Source organism: Bactrocera oleae, chromosome 3 (assembly GCF_042242935.1).
Source record: "Bactrocera oleae isolate idBacOlea1 chromosome 3, idBacOlea1, whole genome shotgun sequence".
NCBI lineage: Eukaryota > Metazoa > Arthropoda > Insecta > Diptera > Tephritidae > Bactrocera > Bactrocera oleae.
In genome coordinates, this window is record NC_091537.1 from 89934148 (window position 1) to 89956931 (window position 22784).

At 34.9% G+C, this 22784-nt stretch overlaps 1 protein-coding gene across 3 annotated transcripts in view; it reads right to left on the reverse strand.

The window, feature by feature from the left end:
• Window positions 1-22784, reverse strand: part of wb (wing blister) — a 189574-nt gene that overhangs the window by 12884 nt on the left and 153906 nt on the right. The window lies entirely within an intron of this gene.

A 22784-nucleotide genomic window follows, 5' to 3' on the forward strand; every position in this document is an offset into this window, starting at 1 on the left:
CTGCAAAAATTCTAAAAAACGAAGGTTGAGGTTATTATTAAATTGGATTTTTTTACATTTATAAAATATAAAAAATATGAACACTATATCCGCGGAAATACATAAACCAAAGTATAATGGCCGCTAACAAATGCTACTTCGCGCTAAGCCAAAAGCTAAAGCGTCGCATCCTCGATAAATCTGTGAAAATTTTAAACTACCGCACACTGATTGGTTCTGTGCAAAGCTGAAGAAAACACGCTAGACACTGACTTTGTTTAAGCACCTTGATATTGTAACAGAAATTAAATTAAACGGGCTATGATTGGCTGGTCATATTCATCATAAGCATAAAAAGAGCCCAAACCGCAAAAGCTATCATTCGCTAAAAGCATATGAGAGCTGAGCTTAGAAGTCTATTTTGAGGGTGCTAATAAAGACTTATATTAAAATACGTGAAAATGCAGTTTTTTTGTCAGTCCGGATCAGATGATAATATGAAACTCTGGAGTTACCCCAAAAATCTTTTAAATAATATTGTATGTATTTTGGATTTTTTTTTAATACTTTCTTATATATAATTTTTGATAGTTAGTAATATGTAATATATATATATATATTATGTTATGTAATATATGAATTTATGTACGATATATTTATGTCCATACATATTAATTACTCAATTTCATGTAAATGAACATCGGAAATTAAAATGTTAAGCAACTCTGAGCAGGTCAGTTAAGGCGACTCTTTACTGCGCATGTGTGACGGCTTAAAAACGAGATGGACAAGTAAACAAACATAAACAACAAAATAAATGTATTTTTAATTCATACAATTCACATTTGTTTGTATGTATTTCAAGATATAACCATATACATATGTATGTATATAGATTAGCATAAAAATTTCAGCGAGCAGTAATCAAAAAGTGTAATGGTTTTCAGCTTGAATAATGTGGGTCGCAAGTTGGCGTTGGTTGGCCTACGCCCACATTCACACGCTGGCGACGGGGCGCATACCGTAGCACACATATGTGCGTACATATGGAAATTGCAACAACACATGCGCTAACTCAGCTGAGACTGGCTCTTTTTCCGGACGCCCCTGTAAGCAGCCACCAAGGAAACTGACAATTGCAAATTGTGAATGGTTTGTTGGTTGGGCGGCTTGTATATGCATGTTTATATGTTTATGTCTGTTTGAGGATGTGTGGCTGTATTTGCGCGTATGCAGATTTAAGTGTGTGTAGGAGATTTTGAAGATTTCATTCATGAAAATCACGTGTTTGGGCGGCAGCAACCCGTAATGGCCAAAAGGAGTTTGACTCTTGAGTATCGCAAACGTATAATAGTTCTTTTAGCCATTAATGGTTTGTCTTTATCGGCGCGTAGGTAGGCAGGAGGGACAAGAGTGGCATACATATGTATGTGTTTTGCCAGTTTTATGTTGCAAGCAATTTTTCATGTGGGTTTCATTGAGTGATTCTACGTTGAATGACTGACTGTCGGCTCCAGTAGATACATATATATTGTATATGTGCATATAACTGCTTGTAAGACACGCATGCGCATTGCCTGTAATCACTTCAATTTACATTTTTATATTCTTTATTATATTTACTATTTTTGTCTTTGCCTCCACACGTGTCCTCGCTGTGCCGCCGAATAACCTCAGGCATTTTTATAGTTGTCATTCAATCGTTCATTGCTTTTATATACTTGTGTGTTTATATATGGTAAGTCTATTCAATTGCATTCACTTAAGTGGCTCCGCATTATTATCGCAGTAATACATTTTTTGCTGTTATTTTAATATTTTTATGAATGATTTGCTAGTGGCGTATTTGTGCAGACAGTGAATGTCAGATTCGAGTATGTGTTGACTACTAGCAGCAATATTTATCAGACTGGATAATTAAGACGGATGCTCAACGCAAAATAAGTGGCTCAGCAGATTAAATGCAAGATGAGTACATAGATTAAATAGCAAAGCATTAGAAAGTTGTGTAAGAAAGAGTTTTTAGGTGGAGAAGAAACCATAGAGCTTTGACAATGTAGTACGCAATATACATTAAACTTATAATAACTGGGGACGAGACGTAGGCTCCAAAAAAGAGCCGAAATCGATTTCTCAAATTCGATGACGGCACTGAAGACTATCCCAACCGAGGCTTATAGCAAGTGTATGAAAAATTGGCTTAAGCATGGGCATGCTTGTATTGGCTCAGCAGCCTATCTTGAAGGCGATAATTACGGTTTGTAAGTGAAAATGTATTTTTCTGCCAGTCCGGGTCAAATTTGATCAGATGGTATTCAAGCCAGGACGGACTTATTGGTGAGTTATAACCTACTTTTGCTAGGTTCTATATGAAACGGTGGAGAGAGTGAGCTGTTCACGACTGTCAAAAATATTACATCGTCTGTTAACCGAAAATAGAGAAAGTGGAGAAGGGATCAATATCTTCTGAGGTCTTACATTGTAAAACTCTTCCGTAGAGCTTTGCTATGTTTCAATTTTTAATTTCTGCTTCTAATATTTCAGTTAAATTATTTCGGAACCTCTTAGAGAGAATCTCTCTCCTCTTTGTGGACGGTGAAAAAGCTTCTTAGTAATAATTGGTTAGCTTTAAAGAAGAATTGGTTAGATTTAATAGATATATGTAGTGACAAATAAAGATAGTGCTAAGTTTTATAGAAATTCTTATTATTTTCCATGTGTATAAACATATTTCATATGAATTTTTAAATAAAACGAAATTTAAGAATTTTTTGTTTGTATTGCCAAATGAGTCCTGTGCTAGCATAAGTAGGATGTTTTAGCCTATATGCCTACTGTAGTAGGATCCTGAAATGCACAGCTTATGTAAACTTATTGAGAGTATCTTACGGCGTACTTTACATACTTTTAATTATTTCTGATATCATAGTAGGCAGGGGTTTTAGGAGACGTAGATAGGTAGGTGGATGTCTGACGATTCACCTAAGAATCTAGGATGCCTATTGTGAAACCCCCGGGACCAACATATCCTTCACACTATTATGTCCTCTCTGAACCACCCTGCGATTCTGAAGAAGCCCATCAATACAACAAAAATTTATATATGCAAATTCCGAGGCATCGTTTAGAAACCCTCGATCGATAGTTGCGATTCCTTTCCTATACCGAGGCTTGCATTTGCATAAAGGATGTTCCTTAGTCCATTTTATTTCTACAATAGTCGTCCCAGTCTCCAGGCAGGTCTGCCGATAAGACAGTGACTTGTTAGCAGTGTAAGGAGACGTAAGTGTCTTTTTAATCTATTGAGTTGTATTTCTTCTTGAAACTGGCACTCGATCAGCAGTAACTGCCGATCATAGAACCGCATTTTTTAAAACGTCGGATTTGTTCTTCGTTGGATGGACTTTTATTGCTTATTCCTCGAAGCATTTGGTTTTGGTTTATCGTGATTTATTTATTTATTATTAAGCAATACTGAATATTCAAATATATTTAATATATATATATATGTATGCTATAATGCGCAATAACAGCTCTAGAGCGTCGCAATTGCTTTCGGTAGCAGCGGAACTGCGCTACGCCTGCGCACAAAGTCGAGTTCAATCAACTCGCTGCGATATTCTTTGATTCGCTTCATTTTGTTTGTGTTTGTCATATTTTCCGCTATACTTGGCCTATTGCTTGTTGAGCAATTTCAATATGCAATTTGTTGTCGCAAAGTTGTTTGTCGTCTCAGAGTTGTTTGCTGTTTTCGCTATTCATCGGCGCTATGTCTTCAAATCGTTGACTTTTTAATTTTCCACAGATGTGTTGTCATTTATAATGTGATTTTTTAATTCACACACATATATACATACAATATAATATCAGGTATGTAAATATGTATGCATAAATTTGCAATGTTTCCTTGTTGCATATTCACGCTCACACACACTCACACGTCAGGTTGTACATGCGTTCGCTTGTAATTGGCTTTATTTTAAGGAAGCGTGGGTTTGTTTATTGACATTTTTTACTGCTTTTTTTACTAACAACAGTTTTTGCTATTTTTGTCAGCGCTTAGTTTACTAGCCTGGCCGGAGTTGCCATTAGTTTCGGCTTGTTTTTAAATTGAACACGTTTCGCTTAGCAAATTAAAAAAGTATTGATATGTATAATATAATATAAATACATATGGACATATATATAATATATATATATATATACCTCTGTATGTATAAGCTCTGTGAGTAAAAAATTGCGAATTAAATAATGTGGGCGTATAAGCACCGGAGGCGGCTACTGAATCGCTTGCTGCTGCCTTGCCTTCCTAAAATAAAAGTTGGTCCACCGATGATTGGACATTTTTATTTTCAAAACCACATTAGCGAGTCATTTCGAAATACAGTTATATGCAGTTTCACATTTGTGTATATATGAATAACCAATTACTTTGGGTAATGAGTAATTGATAGCGGTGCTACATTGATTGCTTAATTTATCAAGGCTTTTAGATTTATTTAGTCAAATTACTTTAGCTGGCATTAAAATTCATTTCAGAGCATAATTTGTAAGAATATTGTTAATGCAACCATATACTTTTAATTTTTCTATGATTTTTTTGTATCACGCTACTAATCGCAGAAACTCTTTTGGGTTTTAATAGGGTAGTACGCCTTAAATTTACGTAGCTAAGCCACAGTATCGAACTGATGAAACTCTGCGGAAAGATGTTGACTCCGTAAATTATGTGTAAAACTTACACTGTACGTTTGCCACAGGAGACATAACCAAAACTGCAGACTTTTGCTATTTGGAGCTTTAAAAAATCTCTAAGCAACGCAGATACCTGAAAAAGTGCAAACTTCATCTGGTTGCGGAAGTTAAAAAAGTAGGTTCTTGTAAAAAAATTTATACTTTAGAGTGGTTAAAATTTCTTTCCAAAAATCGTATTTTTTGGATCATTACCTGACAAATACAAGTATATCTAAGAAGGTAGTCTGAAATTTCAAATCGAAAGGTTGCGGGGAAATTTTCTTCAGCGACGCTGAGAACAGCGTTTCAATTAAAACGCGTTTAAAGTTTTGGGAGCCGAATATACTAAGTTAGAAAATTCATACAAATACGTTCCTATCTATGAAAATATCGATTTTTCGAAATTCACAAGTCGATACAACCCCCTAAGCGAAAGACTGGATACCCTAAAAAAAGATCTAACAAGAAAAAACGTTAACATTAGTTGCACCGAAGCTATAATACCCTTAACAAAACAAAAGGGTCCTTAGATAAACTTGATTCCGATTGTTCAGTTTGTATGGCAGCTATATGCTATAGTGGGCCGATATCGGCCATTCCGACAAATGAGCAGCTTCTAGTTGAGAAACGGTCATATCCTAAATTTAAGATCGATATCTGAAAAACTGAGAGACTAGTTCGGGTATATATAGACAGACAGCTGGACAGACGGACATGGCTAAATCAACTCAGCTCATAATGCTGATAATTTAATGCTGTTATTTTTTATATTTTTTTCAGTTTGACAGCACATCCTCTTTTTAAATCAGATGTGTAGAGCAATTAGCTATAGCCGGCCAAAGATTGTCCCAAAAACGTTCCTCAAAACAACTTGGCGTATGTTCTAACTGTATCAACAAATTAACGGAAATAGCGTCAGCAATTTAACAAAAAGCCAAATTTAGACAGCAATATTTTTAGCTATGAATCCAAAAACTAGCAAACTTGTTTAATTAACTTAACCGTGGGTTCTGTAAATATTTCATCTAAATACAATTATCGAATCCAATACAAATGTAGGCGTAGTTGTGTTAAGCGCGGCACAAAATTGTTTAGGCGTGCAAAGCGCCAAACGAGAAGAATAAAAATTCGTGTTTGAGTTTTTGTTTTTTACTGTTATTTTGGCAATGATAAGCTGTTTGTTAACCACGAATTTCAAAAGTAAATTCTAATAAAAAAACTTTTGTAGTTGTTATTGTTTTCAAATTCAAAAGCTTCTTGCCACATTGCACGCATTCATCTACATACAATATTTCTCATCATTTTAGTGGCGCTTAGCCGCTCAAACCGCCGCCTGTCAATCGTTGAGTCAAATTGGCAGTCTTCAATGGCATTTCAATTTTATATTTTAATTAAGATACAAGACTTGATTGCTTTGGAAAATTGCATAATGTAATTGAGTTATTATTTTGTTACTTCCAGGTTGTTAGTCGTGATTGGCTCTGGCCTTATTAAGCGCGTATATTTGTTTGTGTTTTTGTATTTGTCGTAATAACATACAAGTATGTATATGTGTATAGGCGTCATAGGCCATTCAGTGCGCGCCAATAAATCGAATGATTTGTGGCGACATGCGACAGGCGACAGGGGCGTGACTGATATTGCAACGTTGTAATTGCAAATGAGTAGTTTGAGGTTAGCAAAATTAAATCTTGCTGTACGCTAGATTTTTCTAATGGCATATGTAGACAAACGGTATGCTAGTCTTCAAAATAAACATTTTATAGCCACTTTTAATAGTTTTGCATTTTTTTAGAAAATTATTACTAGTTTAGTACTAGTTTTACTTATAACTAGAACCTCAACACGTACAAAACAAAAAAAAAAAACAAAATTGATATCGATATGAAATTTCTTTAAGCTTCAAAAATGTACTACGAATGTGTATTAGGTGTTTCGTTTACTTTCGAATTTTCGTATTTTTTAAAGCCAGCTGACCAAAGTGGCGTAAGAATCATCTCACTGCAATGCTGTCGTCCAAAGCTCGGTAAAATTAGTCGACGCCATCTTTACCTCTATCGGTATATAAACGGTATAAAAAATTTCTAAATGCTTGGACTTCTGGAACTTTGATCTTAAGGTCACGTTCAACCAACGGAAATGGCAGCAAAGTTCGAAAAACCGAAAAATTTCAGCAAGATCCATCATAAGAAACATCTGGCAAGTCAATGCTTGAAACTTTTCCCTCCTGGTTACTTGGAAACTAATACTTTAAACGAGGCTAACGTCGACCGATGAAACTAATTGAAAACGTATATAAAAGTAGCCTGTTATTGTAGAAAAACCAATTTGCAAGAGAAAAAAAGGAGTTGAAGATCCGATAAACCACTTGTTGGAGCAAATTCTGTAAAGTCAATAACACTTATAGAAATCAATATAACCTCAAATATTTCTTTTGATAAGAAATACTGCATTCCACAGATGATCGAGAAAAACCAAGTAAATTGGTAATCAAAGACAAGAGTTTTGCTATTGCCCTCGATGCCCATTCACACCATTTCAGACGCCGGGACGTTCATCGTGGTTGCCTAGAAAGCCACTGCGTATTCGAGAAAAGTTGTGTGCCGCGCATGAGACGATTGCCGCACAATTAATAAAGTAATATATAAAATTAGACTAGAAGACTTTTAGCGTCTCCGACACATATAAATGCGCGTCGCGCCTGCTGCCTTTAATGGCTTAAAAGAAAATGTTATGAACCATGTTGTACACTTCGATCAAAATGTATATAAATAAAGGCAGGCAGAAGTCGCGTACGCGTATAACGCCAAGTAGTCAGGTATTAAGTCAAAGCCATGGATGACTGGCTGGCGGTTGGTGGGCGCGCCATCAACACACTTCCTAAAATACAGACGCATCAGAGCAGCTGTGCAAGCAACCGCCCAGATTTCCACTGACGTGCTGAAGCGTAACATTGCTGGGTGGCTAACTAGCTGGCTGCTCGTTGTTTGTTGTTTTTGTGGCTGCGACCACCGCCGATGGTTCTAGCCTTATGCTCTAAGTAGCCGCTATTGCCTGTCGTCGAGGTGGCAACCGGCTCGATGGCATTCGCTTTAATATGGAGGTGATCAATGAGATCGGCTACTGGTGGTTTAATCTTCTGTGGATGAGGCGACGTGAAGAAATTTCAACCAAGTGTGCGGCCGTAAAAAAGTAACTGAGTCAACTTATAAATACCATGCTTTTACAGTATGTACTATTATTGGATTGGAGTTAGTGTGCGCAGGTGACGTCGCCATCCAATGGTGTGGTGGTTAAGAACACACTAAGAGAAATAAGTTTTAGATAATTTATGCGTAGTGCTAGATTATTAATTACAATCCGACATAAATATAACTAACAGAGTATAGTTCTCTAAGTGGTAGTGGTACCTATATCCGAAGGGACTACGGAGAGTAAATGGTAGCTTCAAAAGTGAGATGAAGTCATATTATATCTAAAAAATTCTAAGGCATATAGGTAGTGTACTTGCAGCTTAAGAAATGTCAGGAAAACTCACTTCTAATAAATAATAAAAAAAAAACATTCTTTAACAAACGCCGCTCTTAAATACACCTCTATCATCCCCTCAGGGTTTAGTAGTATGGAAGATGGCAACAGTCGGTAATATTAAATAGTTTTGTGCAGAATTTCAAAGTCTTCACAGATTTTTAGAAACTATATTACTACTTGTATAATTATGGCAATGTAAAATTAAGCCTGAAGTTTTACCTAGTTAAGTCTAATATTACTGTTCTTATTGGGTCTATAACTAAATTCGTCCGGTTTGTGTTTTTTTTTTCAAAATTGAACGATTAGTAAAGAAACCAACTGAAGCTATAACATTTTCCTATCTTTCTAGTAGTATGTGGATTCCATCTCAAAAGAATAACACCGGCTTGACAGAAAAGCGTGAATCAAGCCAATTTACCCTGTTCTGATGTGAACCGTATTCCAGTGAGAGCGTACTGCCTCGACCGAAACAAGTGGTAGTCAGATGAGAAAAGGTCTGTGCTATTAACCGGTTTCGCAACATGAAGCCGATCGTTGTCATGATGAAAAATTATTACCTCGTGTCTTGTCGCAAATTCGGGGTGTTTTTCGGTAATCACTCGCTTCAATTTGTTGAATTGTTGTCGTTAGCGTTTTTCAGTAATGATTTAACCTGGATTTAGAAAGAAATGATAGAAATGCTGCTTGAAGGCTACAAAAATAAGTATTTTTTGCAACGAATTGTGATAGGTAAAGAAAAATAGTTCCTTACGACTATCCTAAATGCCAAAAATTCATATGTGAAACTTGGCCGACTAGCCAAAACAATTTAATCTCATCATATATAAAGCATTACGATGGCCCCATATATATGCGGCTTTGAAAAGGGTTTTTCTATATGGTTTTTTAAAGTGGTTTACTGGTCAGAGTTTGGGTGCACCTGAACCTGAATTGATTGACGCTATTGTGAAAAAATCGTCTATTTAAGAAACATTTTGTAATAATTGTGTTCTTGTGCGGGAAGTGAACATACTACTTATGTTTTACATAAGTTTCACTACAGAAAGTTGAAGACAAATGTGAACTATCCAGGATGAATTAAATCAAGTCGACGCAATTGGATAAGTCTTAGCTTGAGCTCCTAGAAGAAACTTTCATAAATAAAAATATAGATAGTGACTCGCCAGAAGCTAAGTTAGCTTGGTTGGGATGTTCTTACGCATTCACCGTATTTGCCACAAAGTGATTTTTACTTGTTCCTATCTACGGCGAATGGTTTTGCTGGCGAAAAATTCGACTCAAGAGAAGCTTATGAAATTCGTACCATTTTTTTGTCAGTAGCGACGAGGGTTTCTGTGAGAGTGGTATTATGAAATTACTTACAAAATGACAACATGTTATTAAATAAAACGGCGCAAATTTAACCTTACACGGATTGTTCTAAGTAGGCTCAATAAATTCTTTAATTTAATACAAATTTAATGAATATTTTCTTACTAGACCTTATATAAATTTGGTATTAGACAAATAGTAAGAGATGCAAAGGATATTTCCTATGCTTATTTATATTTTATCAGCTGTCAGTGAGTCTGAGAACATGTCATCATTCATACCTAACCTAAAAATTACTCAGACAGGTATTTTCTAATGCATTTATAATATGACCAATAGCCTAAAGCTTAATGTATTTATTATACTGACTCATTGACACAGAGCTGATAACAAAATCTATACATGCCTCCTTCATACTGTCAACCTAACTCGAAACAGGTTCACAGTAATAAATATAAAAAAAATACTTGAGGCGGCTTGGAATTTTCTAATGACCAAAAAGAATTAGAGCACAAAAGCCCAGTAGTGCGACGTGCGTACCCAATATTTATACACCGTGACCACGTGCATCCTTTCAAACATAGCAACATACATGTGTACATCTATTAGTATGTTCGAGAAACCTCTAATGGACTTGCTTGGACTTCTCCTTCATGGTGGTCTCTGTGCTATTCGCGTTATTTTGTGGGCAATCAATGTAAATAGAAGCATAAATATGATTTACATGTAGTTACAACTAAGAAACATGTACGTAAATGTATTTGTTGCATGTACTGGTTTATCTGCAACTTGCATCGCACCAGATTTTTTTTCTGCATGTGGTGTGCTCACTCGCAATGAAGACATATAAAAATGCAAATGAGGCGACGCATTGGACGAGATAAATGGGTCAGCAGTGGGCGGAATGTCTACATAAGAGTGCATATGTGTCTGTGTGTGTGTTTGCGCCTCCATATATATATGTGCGATGTATGTAGGTGTGTGGCATGCACAGCGGTTTGAGTGCTGGCCATAGGTGGGTAAAAAAAGAGACTGTAGAGGGTATCAGAAGGTAGTAGAAGCAATGATTTATGCAAAATATAGATTTAAATACATATATATATATATATATATATATATACATAAAAAATATATGTATGTGCACGTATGTGTGCATGCCAGAAACATTCATTCAGAATTTCTTCTAAGCAAGCAGCTATGCTGTGCCCTTCCTTCTTGAAAGTTATGTCCACAGATTTCAATTTGTTGAGCCAATCGAGAGCACTTCATACACTACGCTCTATTAATCTCTGTGCACAACTGTCAAATATGACAAGTAACTTTGAGGTTACTGCCTTAGTGTGATTAATGCCTGGCAGAAGTTATAAAATACGAAGTTGAAACTCTTACATTTTTCTTTAATTTTGTTTTCCCACAAATATTTGCCTGAATTCTCTTCATTGCTTGCATGCGTTGTGTTTGGTGTTCATTTGTATTCATCAATTTGACATTTCAAATGTCAACTTTAAGTCAACGGCTCAAGCGCGCTTAATTGCCTGTTGATTACCTGCGCCGCAAGGCAACTAAGTAGTTTGGCCAAAAGCGTAATGTTTTTTGTATGCAATCTTTGGTTTATTATTTGTTTTTTGAACTACTCGAAATGTCAGTGTTTCCGTCTGTCCGTCAACGAGTGGTCCATCCATTATGTATGTGTGTGTGTATATATGCAGACTGTTATGGAAGTAGACCGTTTCAAGTCATTGGTTAATTTGAAATTTATGATAATTGATTGTTAGGCAGTCGAGTAGCGAATTTCGTTGTGCCTATCTAGGTACAGGGTGGTTCGTATGTACTTTTAGGAAATACACATTTCATAATATTAAAAAACTCTTAAAAATGTACGTTAGAAATTATTATTTTAAAACTGCAGCTTTTTGACTATTGCTGTGGACGGGCAACGTAACGCTTTACGATTTTGGCTGCCAACCGGCGGTACTCCTTTTGCTTCCTAGCCGATTTTGCTATGCTTCTGCTCCTTGTAGAGCTTCTCGTGACAAAGCAAAGGTTTCGTTGCTAGTGCTAGCGCCGCATATAAAGGTTCTCCTTACGTCGCTTGCCGACGGATTTCTGCCGTTTTTCCGCAAACCTATTGTTCCACGAAGGGCTTTTTACTTTAAGTTGGTGATGGTTTCGTCGTCCTAGCAGCAGTACTCCCACCCGGGTCATATCTAGGTATCGGTTTCGATTTGCCTTCACTTTCTATTGTCTCCTTTCTGTGGTCGCTTATTTCATTGTTGTTTTTATTTTGCTAGTTCATGCTGATTGGGTCCCTACTCAGAGCCGCTTGCCGTCCTCCGAAAAGTTATTCACATTTAATGGTTCACAAGTTGTCTCAATAAAGAGACCAAGGCGAGGGTTGGAGCGTTCCCTTATGCGGCTGCGCTTTCAAAACCCTCCAGCGCAAAGGAAAAGTTCTCTCAATATATACTTATCACGCCAACTTAGTGATAACGAAGGGGAACGTACTCTGATACCTGGTGAGGCTCAGCTGCGATGGGTGTCACTCCATCATTTTCCGGTAGCACAATGCCACAACCATCAATGCAGGGTTTCACCAAAATGCTAAAAGAGCTAATTCTACTCATAATATTATGCAAAAGCTAAGGTCGGGTCTAGGAGGTAAAGAATGTCTTGAAGGCCGCAGGTTATTTAATATAACCCAGGATGCATCAACTCGGAGGTGCCTGCACTGTATGACTGTTACAAATTTTAGACCGATTGCTTTTCAGATTTTATGGACTGAAGAGAATAATATTTTTATTTTCTAAGATCACCTACGTCTTAAAATCATCAATCTCTAAGTCAGTGCTTCACTAGCAAAAATCAAGTAAGTCAAGAAAGTGTCTCACGTACTATTTTCTATAGAAGATTTAAACAAATATGTAAATAAACAAGTAAAAATGAAATTCAAAATTTTCAATAATTCAAAGAAACTTCGTAAGAACCACGCTTTGAATACGTTAAGCCCCATATTTAGTAAATACCCATGCAATCCACAACGTGCCTTTTTCTAGCGCAAGCTTTTGCTAGTAGCCAGCCTGATTTGTCAAAAGTTTAGTTTGTCTCGAGCTAATCGGCTGTTTTTCTGTGCGCTTTTGGCTTGTTCGATTGCATTCAGTGCTTGCTTTATTGTTTTCGTTTGTAGTAATGACCGTTTCCTTAGCGCGCCTTGCATTTTAATGCACTTATTGCAATGAGTGCAACTGATTGGATTTTCCTTTGTTAATTTTTCAAATTTATTGGCATTTTTCTTTTCTTTTGTTGGTTTTTACTTCTAACTTAGACATTGTGAGCTCGATCCATTAAAAGTCGCGGTGTTGTTGTTAGTTTTTGGTTTGCAATTGTGTCTTAATTGATTTCTAATTTAGAGTACTCAACGCATAGTCAAAAATATCGGTTAATCTTGATTTATGTTTTATTGGCACATGACAAAGTCAATTTGTGAACTGGGTAAGTGTTTTTCAGTTATGTAATCTATACTTCGGACACTTGCTTTGCAGTTCACTTAAATTAGAGAATAAATTGTGAATTCGAAATGAATTTTTATGAAGTAAAAAGTTAAAGTCATTGAAGGTTAAATTGTAATGAGTGCGAAGTTATTTAATGATATTTAGGCTTATACTTTGTATGAAAGTGAGTTGTTCAGGGGAACTTTAGGCGTACAGTACATCTCAGAGCTCTGTTCACCTATTTGTTTTATTAATGTCTATGAAGATTGATAGTTTCACCCTGAGTTTTTTATTGTCAATAGTAAAAAAAATAATCTATATGAGTAACGACGTATGAATCATAATCTAAAAAGTAAATGGGCATAAATTGGAGATGGTTGATCTTAATGCTTCCAAGTTGATGGTGTAGAATTGGAAACATTTTCAAAGTAGTTTAAGATATGCTTTAAAGTTATTTTCTCTTGAAGTCAACATCTTCCAATAGTATTTTTTTCGATTCGATTTGGGTGCAAATAGCGGACCAAGTCCGTATTTTATTCACAGAAATAGATTTTTTTAAAAAACGAATTCCAAGCAAAAAACAAAAACGAAAAGGCATATTTTTCAAAAATCGACCCGAAAGCTGTAGTTGTTCGTAAGCGGCCTTCAGATAGATAGGGAGTCTCTAAAAATATTTCATTCTTCTACAGCACTGTGCTTGATCCTAAACTTATTAGATAAGAAGCCACAGGCCCTTGGGGGTATAACTTTCGTTGTAGATTTACGTGAGTACCTGCCGGCGACGGCCTTACCTCACGGTGTTCAAAAACACAACGTATCAATACAATGCGTTGATAAGCGCCCCAAACAATACGAGCTTTTTGCAAGTATTTATTTGGATACCAGTGGCAGTGTGTCTGGGTCCACACTACCATCTTGGTATGATTCGAGGCCGACTTAAAACCTCTTCCGTTTTCGGGTACGACACCCAGTTACTTGTGCAACTTCTTTTTTCGAACTGAAAATTCAGTTCTTCCAGCATTTAGATTTAAACCACAGCCACCACGATACTCCCCAAAGGGCCGAACCCAATGAGAAGATTGAACAGAAGTCCAAGGGCTTTCTGCTCCCCGTGGTACCGGAAAGTCTCCGGTCAGACTGCGTAGCCTAAACTACTGCCAGTTGAGCTACCCATTACTCAAATGACTGGTGACATTTGTCGCTTGAACTTCAAATGTCTTTTTATTCGCTTTTTCATTTAAAGTGTTTATAATATCAGTTCAAGCTGAGTATTATAGCACTATTCCTCAACATACTATGCTGATATTACTGAGCAAGGTATATAATAACAGTCATAGTGCATATTGGCTTTTAGTCGCCTTTTACGACAGGCATGCCTTGCCGCGGGCATATTCTATCCCCTGCCCGCAGGGGTAGGATCTTGGGGATACAGGTAGAACCAGAGCTTGTTTGTTGACCCGAAGGGAACTTAATGTGTTTCTTTTACCAAATTTCAGCAGCGAGAATGTCATCACCGCTAAGCTAAAGGACAGTGTCGGAGTGTTTTGGATTGTATGTGTCATATGGCGTCGAGGTGGAGTTACCTCCGTTTCTGGGTATACCGTTTTCAGAATCTCGAAAGGTGAGCCACTTTTCGATTGTTCATATAACTGTGTTTGACCCTAACCTTTTTTGACTTTCTTGAGATTCTAAGTAGCGATCATTTACTAATCTAAAGTTGCTAATTTTCGACGAAGGTTTTGTCATGCGCATAACTCGAGTAAACGAGCTTTGCTATCCATTGGCGACTCGTACAACAACCAAAAATTTATCAGTTGCTTTATTCGACCTTAGGTCTATTGTGCTCTCTCCTTTATCACTACATATATTCACCAAGACCAATCACTCTGATGAGTTCCAGGAGCTTGCTAGACGCTATTCACGTGATGTCATTCCTATCCACAAATATGGATGCAAGGACCTTGAGTCAAGGCCGTATTTTAATATTATTTTACGACCTAAACCAACAAACCAATAATGAATTCACCATGAAGATTTGTTAAAGTCATATTTGGACAGGCAAAATTATTGCTTTTTCGCTTTACTTGGAAATACTACTACGCATGTGTGTGTGTGTGCAACACCAGATCTGTTGCATATGGTACACCGAGGAAACGTGGCGATTTTAGTCAGTGATTGATTTAAACGGTGTTAATAAGTGACACATTAATTTGCATTTAAATGCGATTTTAAAAACCCATTCGCAGACAATTTTTAATAAAACGAATATGCCTACATACACACACACATGAATGTCCATGGACAGTAGTATTAAAAATGAAAAATGTTAACTAATTTGTTAAATGCCAGTAACTTACAGCGGTTGAACTCCAAAATTATATATATTTATATAATATATGTATATGTAAATATGTATGCATATTTCTACCTATTTTATATTTGGTTTTTTTTAATTTTTCATATTTTTCTGCGATCGAGTGCGTGCAGTTCAAAAATGTCAAACGGAAAACATAAATTGCGAATACTTCGGCAACAGCTTGCAACAAATTGCACTTTGAATTGAGGTGATTTCGACAAAAAAAAATCAGAAGGCATAAAAATAGTATATATCGACCAAGCGATCTAGTTGGCATATGTATGCATGCACATTAGAGCAGGCACATTTTATTTCTAAAATATCGCATACGCGGGAAATGTTCCAGGAATCATTCCGAACAACTTGCACTAAGTGAATATGGGTCCAAAACCGTTTTCGAATCAGCGATTTTTAGGTGAAGTTAAATTTTTTGGTTTATAATAAAATTTTCGTCAGCTTTTTAGATATCCAAATGAAATTTGATACATATCTCAAAATTGACGAATACATTTTTATAATCCCGTAAAATTTAACTTCAACTAAAAACTCGTTGACTCAAAATCGGTTTTAGACCCATATTCTCTCAGTTCAAGTTGTTCAGAATGGTCCATAGAACATTTCCTGCGTACGCGATTTTTCCATTTTTTTGGCTCCCTGTAATTAACCCGCTCTAATGCACATGGTTTTGTTTTTTCTTTTCGAATTGAAGTTAAGTAATTCAGTGTGTGTGAGTGTATGACCGAAAGGTGCACAACAAATTAATATACATATATATTTAACTAAAACACTTATGTGTTTTATAGCGCCGAAAAAGTCGTGTAAATTTATATCAATTGATATTTATGACACTTAAGTATTCGTACATATTTATTGCTCTGTATATTTATATATTATACAGCGTGTAATACACACTCGTTTATACGTATGCAAATTTTCGCAAAAACAGCTTCGTTTCTGAGTTTATATTTTATGCACAATAGATAGCGTTGACAATTTAATGACCAAACCCTATTTTAAATAAAAAATCTAGTAAAAGAGATTCATAATTTTTCCGAGATATAGCTTTAGTAATCTTACAATCGGGTAACGTTATTTAAAGTTAGAAAGACGAGATTCTCTACTAAAAAACATTCGGACACTTTTGAGATTGTTTGACTCAGTATTGTTTGTGCGCGCATAAAAAATGAACACCAGCAACGAGAAAATACTCAATATTTTACAATTACTTTTTTTATAAAGGTGAAAACGCCAGCCAGACGGCTGAAAATGTGAATAGGGTGTATGGTCCTGATACAGACAATATGGCGGAATTTTTGGTTCGGTGATTCTTGGCCAGTAATTTTGATGTACAAAATATCGATAAAATAATGCAAATCGTCTAGTCCGACAATCACATAAGTACTGTTTCGATGCTCCATAAGCTAAAAATTGCACATAAATCGCTTTGGAACCATTTATAAAAATCCTAAATACAAAAAGGAGAAGTGTTTGGTGAGAGTGGTAGGAAATTATATACTGAGAGAAGTTCCCCTCGCACCTATACTGTCAACGATTGGATCTTTTGAAGGAAGCAATCGCCCAGAAGCGGCCAGTAGGCAAGAATCGAACAAAACGATGCATAAGTTTGTACAGTAATTTTCGTAAAACTATGTAAGATATAAGCGATAAACCAATTAAATTACAAAAGGGTCACGGGTAACGTAGATCGCGGACAAGCTGTTGCTGTCAAAGAGTTCCAGTTGGCTCGTGCGGTTTTCCGAATCTCAATAAAACATTTTCTTAAACGATTTAATGGTTTTAATCTTTATTATATAATATTTGATAATATATAAAGGGTGATTCTGTGGTCATTTTAAATTGTGTGTTTTAAAATATTCACAGCGCTACGAGTTAGTTGATGTTTCTGAAATGAAATTACGAGGCAACCCATCCCAGTTTCAGCACTTATTTGTAACTTATGCATGTAAACGTATTCCTGGGATTATCTCCGAATAGTGTAAAATATCTCTACTTATTACTGTAGTATAATGATTTAAGTTAAAATTTTTTTTCAACTCAACTTTATTAAAATATACTTTGCTGATTCAAAAATGTTGCAGAATAAGAACTTAGTATCATTCATAAAAGTAGTCACCATTTAGGATTGATTTCCATTGATGGGTTTTTGAAAGAATTCATGTAAGTTTACTACTCAAGAGCCTTTGGTAAGAACGAGTACTGATTATCATCATTCGATTAGGTTGAGCGCCTGACCATTATTAGGAGTAGTAGGATGGAATTCAATAAGCAAATTTTGAAATCGTTTTTGGCATATTAGCCAATGAAAGCCTTTGTGTCAGTAAAATCATCTCAAAATTCATTAGCTGTTCGAAGTTGACTTACAACGTATATGATTCTTCGTTTGTAGTTAAACAGCACAACTTACATCTTATACTCCATATATGGATACTAGGGTGGAGCGAAAAAATAATTTTTTTTTGTTTAGCCGGAGGGTAAAATTGTAAATTATAAAAAAAGAAAATTTTTGGAAAAAAAATTTTTAACATTAGAGGCGGCACTTTTAAAGCAAATTTCGAGTTAAAACTTTTTTTGGACAAAATAAATTTTTTTTGGTTTAAACTCTTCACATTTATATAAAAATTACTGAATTTGACGGTTTTTGACTAAAAATTTATTTTAACGCTTAAGGAAAGCATGTTGTCCTTTAAGACTTTTTTTAAAACTCCAATTATGAACAAAAAATTTTTTTTAAGTTGATAACTTTTGATTGGCTTTTTTTTTTGATAAAAGAGGACTCTCCACAGCCTCTAGAACACTTATCAAATATTTTTTTACGAAATAAAAATTTTAACTTGAAATTTACTTTAAAAGTGAGTAGGCCGCCCTAGATGTTAAAAGTTTTTTTTTCCAAAAATTTTCTTTTTTTATAATCTACAAATTTCACCCTCGGGCTAAGCAAAAAAAAAATATATTTTTCTCGCTCCACCCTAGTATACATATATACATATAAGCCAAAGCTGTAAGCGTCAGTCTCCAAACATGCGCTTATATATATGTAGTACAGCTGAAAAACAATATGCGAATAATTATTATATTTGTTGTTGTAATTTTTTATTTGCAATTTGTCACACGCTCATAACACATACATACTTATGGGCACATTCACTTTTTAGGAAGGAGTCTCATGCAGTTTTAATAACTTACGTTTCGCACCATGACAGCAAATTCAACAACAACAACAACAAATTGATGCTATTATGACATTTGCGTGTTAAACACAAAAGCGCAAAAAATATGCCTAAATGGACCACACACACGCACCAAAAGCACGCACGCACGCACGCATGCGCGCCACTTGTGAACGGACATTTATTATTTATAACAATTTGGCTATGGACGTGACTTAAATTGGTCAAAGCGATTTGATTTGACAGTAAGAAGTACGAGTTGGCGATTTGGGATTTTATGTAAAATAACGGCAGATATTTATTTATATACCTGAGGGTAAATATATATACAAAATATTAGAGAATATGTACGCATATAATACGTACAAATATACACATAAGCATAAATATGAAAATTTGTTGTCTTAATGCTCCAGTATATATATAAATGTAACATATATCGAAATATAATAAAATTTATATAATCGAAAGTAGTTTATTCGCTTTATTCGTAATTTTTATTTTTATTCATCCACAGTCGGTATTTTTTTGTGGCCGCTACTGTTTGTAATCAAAGCCACAATTAGACATTTGTTTGGCTTGATAGAATGCTTTACGAAGATTGACAGCTTAATTAAATGCTGGAATTCATGTTGAATTGTGTGAAACAATTTGTATTACAAAGATTTCGCTGTTTTGATATTCGATCTGTGAGTCAAGCGTTGATCGCCTTTAAATTGGCTGGCGGTTGAGACATTAATAGTCATTTATATAGCTACTTTACATACGGGTTTATTTATTTATTATTTTTGTTAAAACTATGTGAGTTTGTAAGTGTGTTGGAGAGTATTTCTGTATACTTAATGTAAATATATATATGCTTTAGGAGTTTAATATTGATTAGTGAATCCAAAAATGCGGGTAGTTTGACAGCTAAGAAGACATTTCCAGTAAGTAATTGAACTTTTTGTATAAAATTGACTTCAATAAATAAAAGTAAAAACAAATTGGAGCCATTAAAGTTTGTTATTTAATTTAACAAATGAACCCACAAATTAATTTTAAGTGGAATTTTTATAAAATAAATTGCATTTTTTTTTTCAAAATTTTATTATAAATTAAAGCCACGCGCATTTTCATTTAGTTAAACGAAAACTGAGAAAGACGCCAATTGTTTTTTTCATTTAAATGTTATGTTTCATGAAAGAGCTAGATTATGTATTTTTTGAGGTTTCTGAATTTAAATCTCACTATGTTCATGCCGTTATCTTTACACTCTTAACTTAAGTGACAATATTTTTCCCGGCAAAATCCGGAAAGGATAACACCAAGAAAGTTAAAACAAAAAAACAATGCTTGAAAATCGTCGTGTTGGCACCAAAGAAATAACAGAGGTCCCAACATCTCTTATGGATCGACTCCACACATTTTGGGTAATGTTTTGGCTATGAAGCGTATCAATGCTGGACTCATATCAAAAGAATTTAAACTTCTTGGAAAAAAGCGATGATGAGTAGAGGTCGCAAACGAGAGCTTGACAAAGTAGCTGAAGACCCAAGATTCATTAAACTCTGATACGATTAAACTGATAACGAGACGTGACTTCAAAAGTATTTAAAAATCTAGCAAATGCTTCTCCAAAAAAAGCTGAAACTGAAAAAATCGAAATTCGCTGAAAACTCTCAAAGCCATCTCAGCCGAGGCTTATACAAAATTTATAGAAATTGAATAGAATTGGCGTTGGAGCTTATTTTGAGGAAGATACTTGTAGTAAAAATTTTTATTAAAATACTTGGAAAAGAATTTTATTGATACCAGTCCGGGTCAAATTTGATCTTATAATTTGATGATATAATTGAAATAATGCTTGGAAGCTTGAGTTGGTGTGGTCAAATGCTGCAACTGAAACATATTGATGATTGCAGTTTTTGGTGAAAAGACCACGCACGTATAGCTATGATATGAAAGACATGTCTATCCAAACATTTTTTTTTAACAAAATATGATATTTTTCTGGTCAAGCATTATTTTTGTTTTTAAAAAGTTGGATTTTACTTATAATGTCATAATCAGTTGTGTTTTTTATGAGCCCTAGAGCTGAAAAAGTACAGTTTTCCTCAAACGGAATTAAATAGAGGAATACTTAGGCTCGCTAGGTACTGGGAATTGAACACAACTAAAGAGGATTTATAGAAAATATCTTAGGCAAATATAGCGAAAATGATTAATAATGAATATGAAATTTCATTGGTCGGTCAATGAAAGATACTCTTAAGCTATTACATAAACTATTTCTCAGCTATCAACTTGAATCTTCGCTTTATATCAAATATGTAATTTACGTCTGGAGAAATGGGCGCTTTTTTACATTTTTGAATCCGCACAATCTTCATCGAATTCATATAAAATAAAATTGCTTATTCACAACCAATACCCGATTGCCAATAAAATTTTTAAATTATATTCGTAGTTAAATCATTAGGTCGCTCACAATTATAACGTCTCATATTTCACTCATACGCCCCGCCGCACCGAACATTTAGCGCAAACAAGCGGCTATTCAATATCATCACAGCAACAGCGTCGCTTTGTGAATGCGAAAAGCAAACACCTGAACGCCACACATCAATAGTAAAAAATAGCAAAACGTTTTGAAGTGGAAAATGTGAGTTTAACATTTTTATTAGCGGCATTAACACCATTTTGAGTGCACAAACAATTAGGAGAAATAGGTGAGACGCCGATTGGAAAAATGTATAAAAAAATAATAGCTAAACAATAGAACAAAAACAAGAACAAATAGGCGTGCGGTGAGCAAGCAATATTTATTATTTTTAAGCTGTGCTGGAGATTGTAAGTTCACAGACACATATATGCATACATACCTACATATACATATATATGTATATCATAATTTCATATGTATATGCATGGTATGTAGATGCGTGTGTTTGGCATTTCGCAGACTTTTGCAACATTTGTTAGACTGACAACGCTTGCAACACCACGCACATGCTATTTACAACAATAAAACAAGCTGAAAATAAAACTGGAAAATATAGCCACAAAATGAGCGAAACTTTAATGTGTGGCCCCAAGTGCTAAGCAAATATTTAAGGTGCTGTACAAAGGCACAATTTGAAAAATATTTTAAGCTTTGTTAGAGGGAAAAAATCACAAAGGAACATAAAGCAAAATAACATGCTAAATAATGCAACTGCAAAATTAAATAAATTTTCAAAAATTTAACAAAAAAATTAAAAAAAAAAAAAAATAGTAACAAAAAAAAAACAAGAAAAGACGTTAACTTCGTTTACAACGAAGCTATAATACCCTTTACAAGTAAAAAAAAGTTTCAATATAAGAACTGGATTTTGATAGTTCAGTTTGAATGACAGCTATATGTTATGGCGGTATGATCTGAAAATTTTTTAGCAGATTGTACTGTTGGCTCAGTTGATAATCTGTGCTAAATTTGATGAAGATGTCTTGCCAAATAAGTTTTCCATACAAGGACTAGATTTTGCGCGTTCAGTATGTATGGCAGCTATATGCTATAGTGGTCCCATATCTGCGATTCCAAAAACTTAGCAGCGTCATGTGGAGAAAAGGACAAGTGCAAAATTTCAGATCGATAACTCAAAAACTGAGGGACTAGTTCACGTATATGCAGACAGACAGACGGACATGGCTAAATCGACTTAGTTCGTAACTCTGATAATTAATATATTTTTTTATATTCTATTATTTAATACAAATTTCGTTCAAACTTTATGCACACTGTTCAACGTATAAAAAAGGGCAAAAAATAAATTTTTGAAGATTGAACAAAACAAAATTTTACAATAAATAAAATGAAATTAGTAACAAATAGGAAATATAAGAAAAAAAACCATACTTGTATATACTATATACATTACTTGTACACAAAAAATTTAAAAAAAATGTATGAAAAAAATTTCGCAGCTCAAAAGGGTGACTGTAATTTAGGTAACTGCGTCAGCGCACCGCCAGCGACAGCCACAACAACGCCGCCATTTGTTTATGACTAATTGCGGCTTTTTAGAGCGAATGCAAAACAAACGAAATAGTAACAATAACAAACACATAATTGTTAAAAATTACTCAGCATAAAAACTAAAAAAAAACAAGCAACAGAGCAAATTAGGGGCACAAGCAAAGCGTCTAACAGGTATGTACATACATACTCTAAATAAT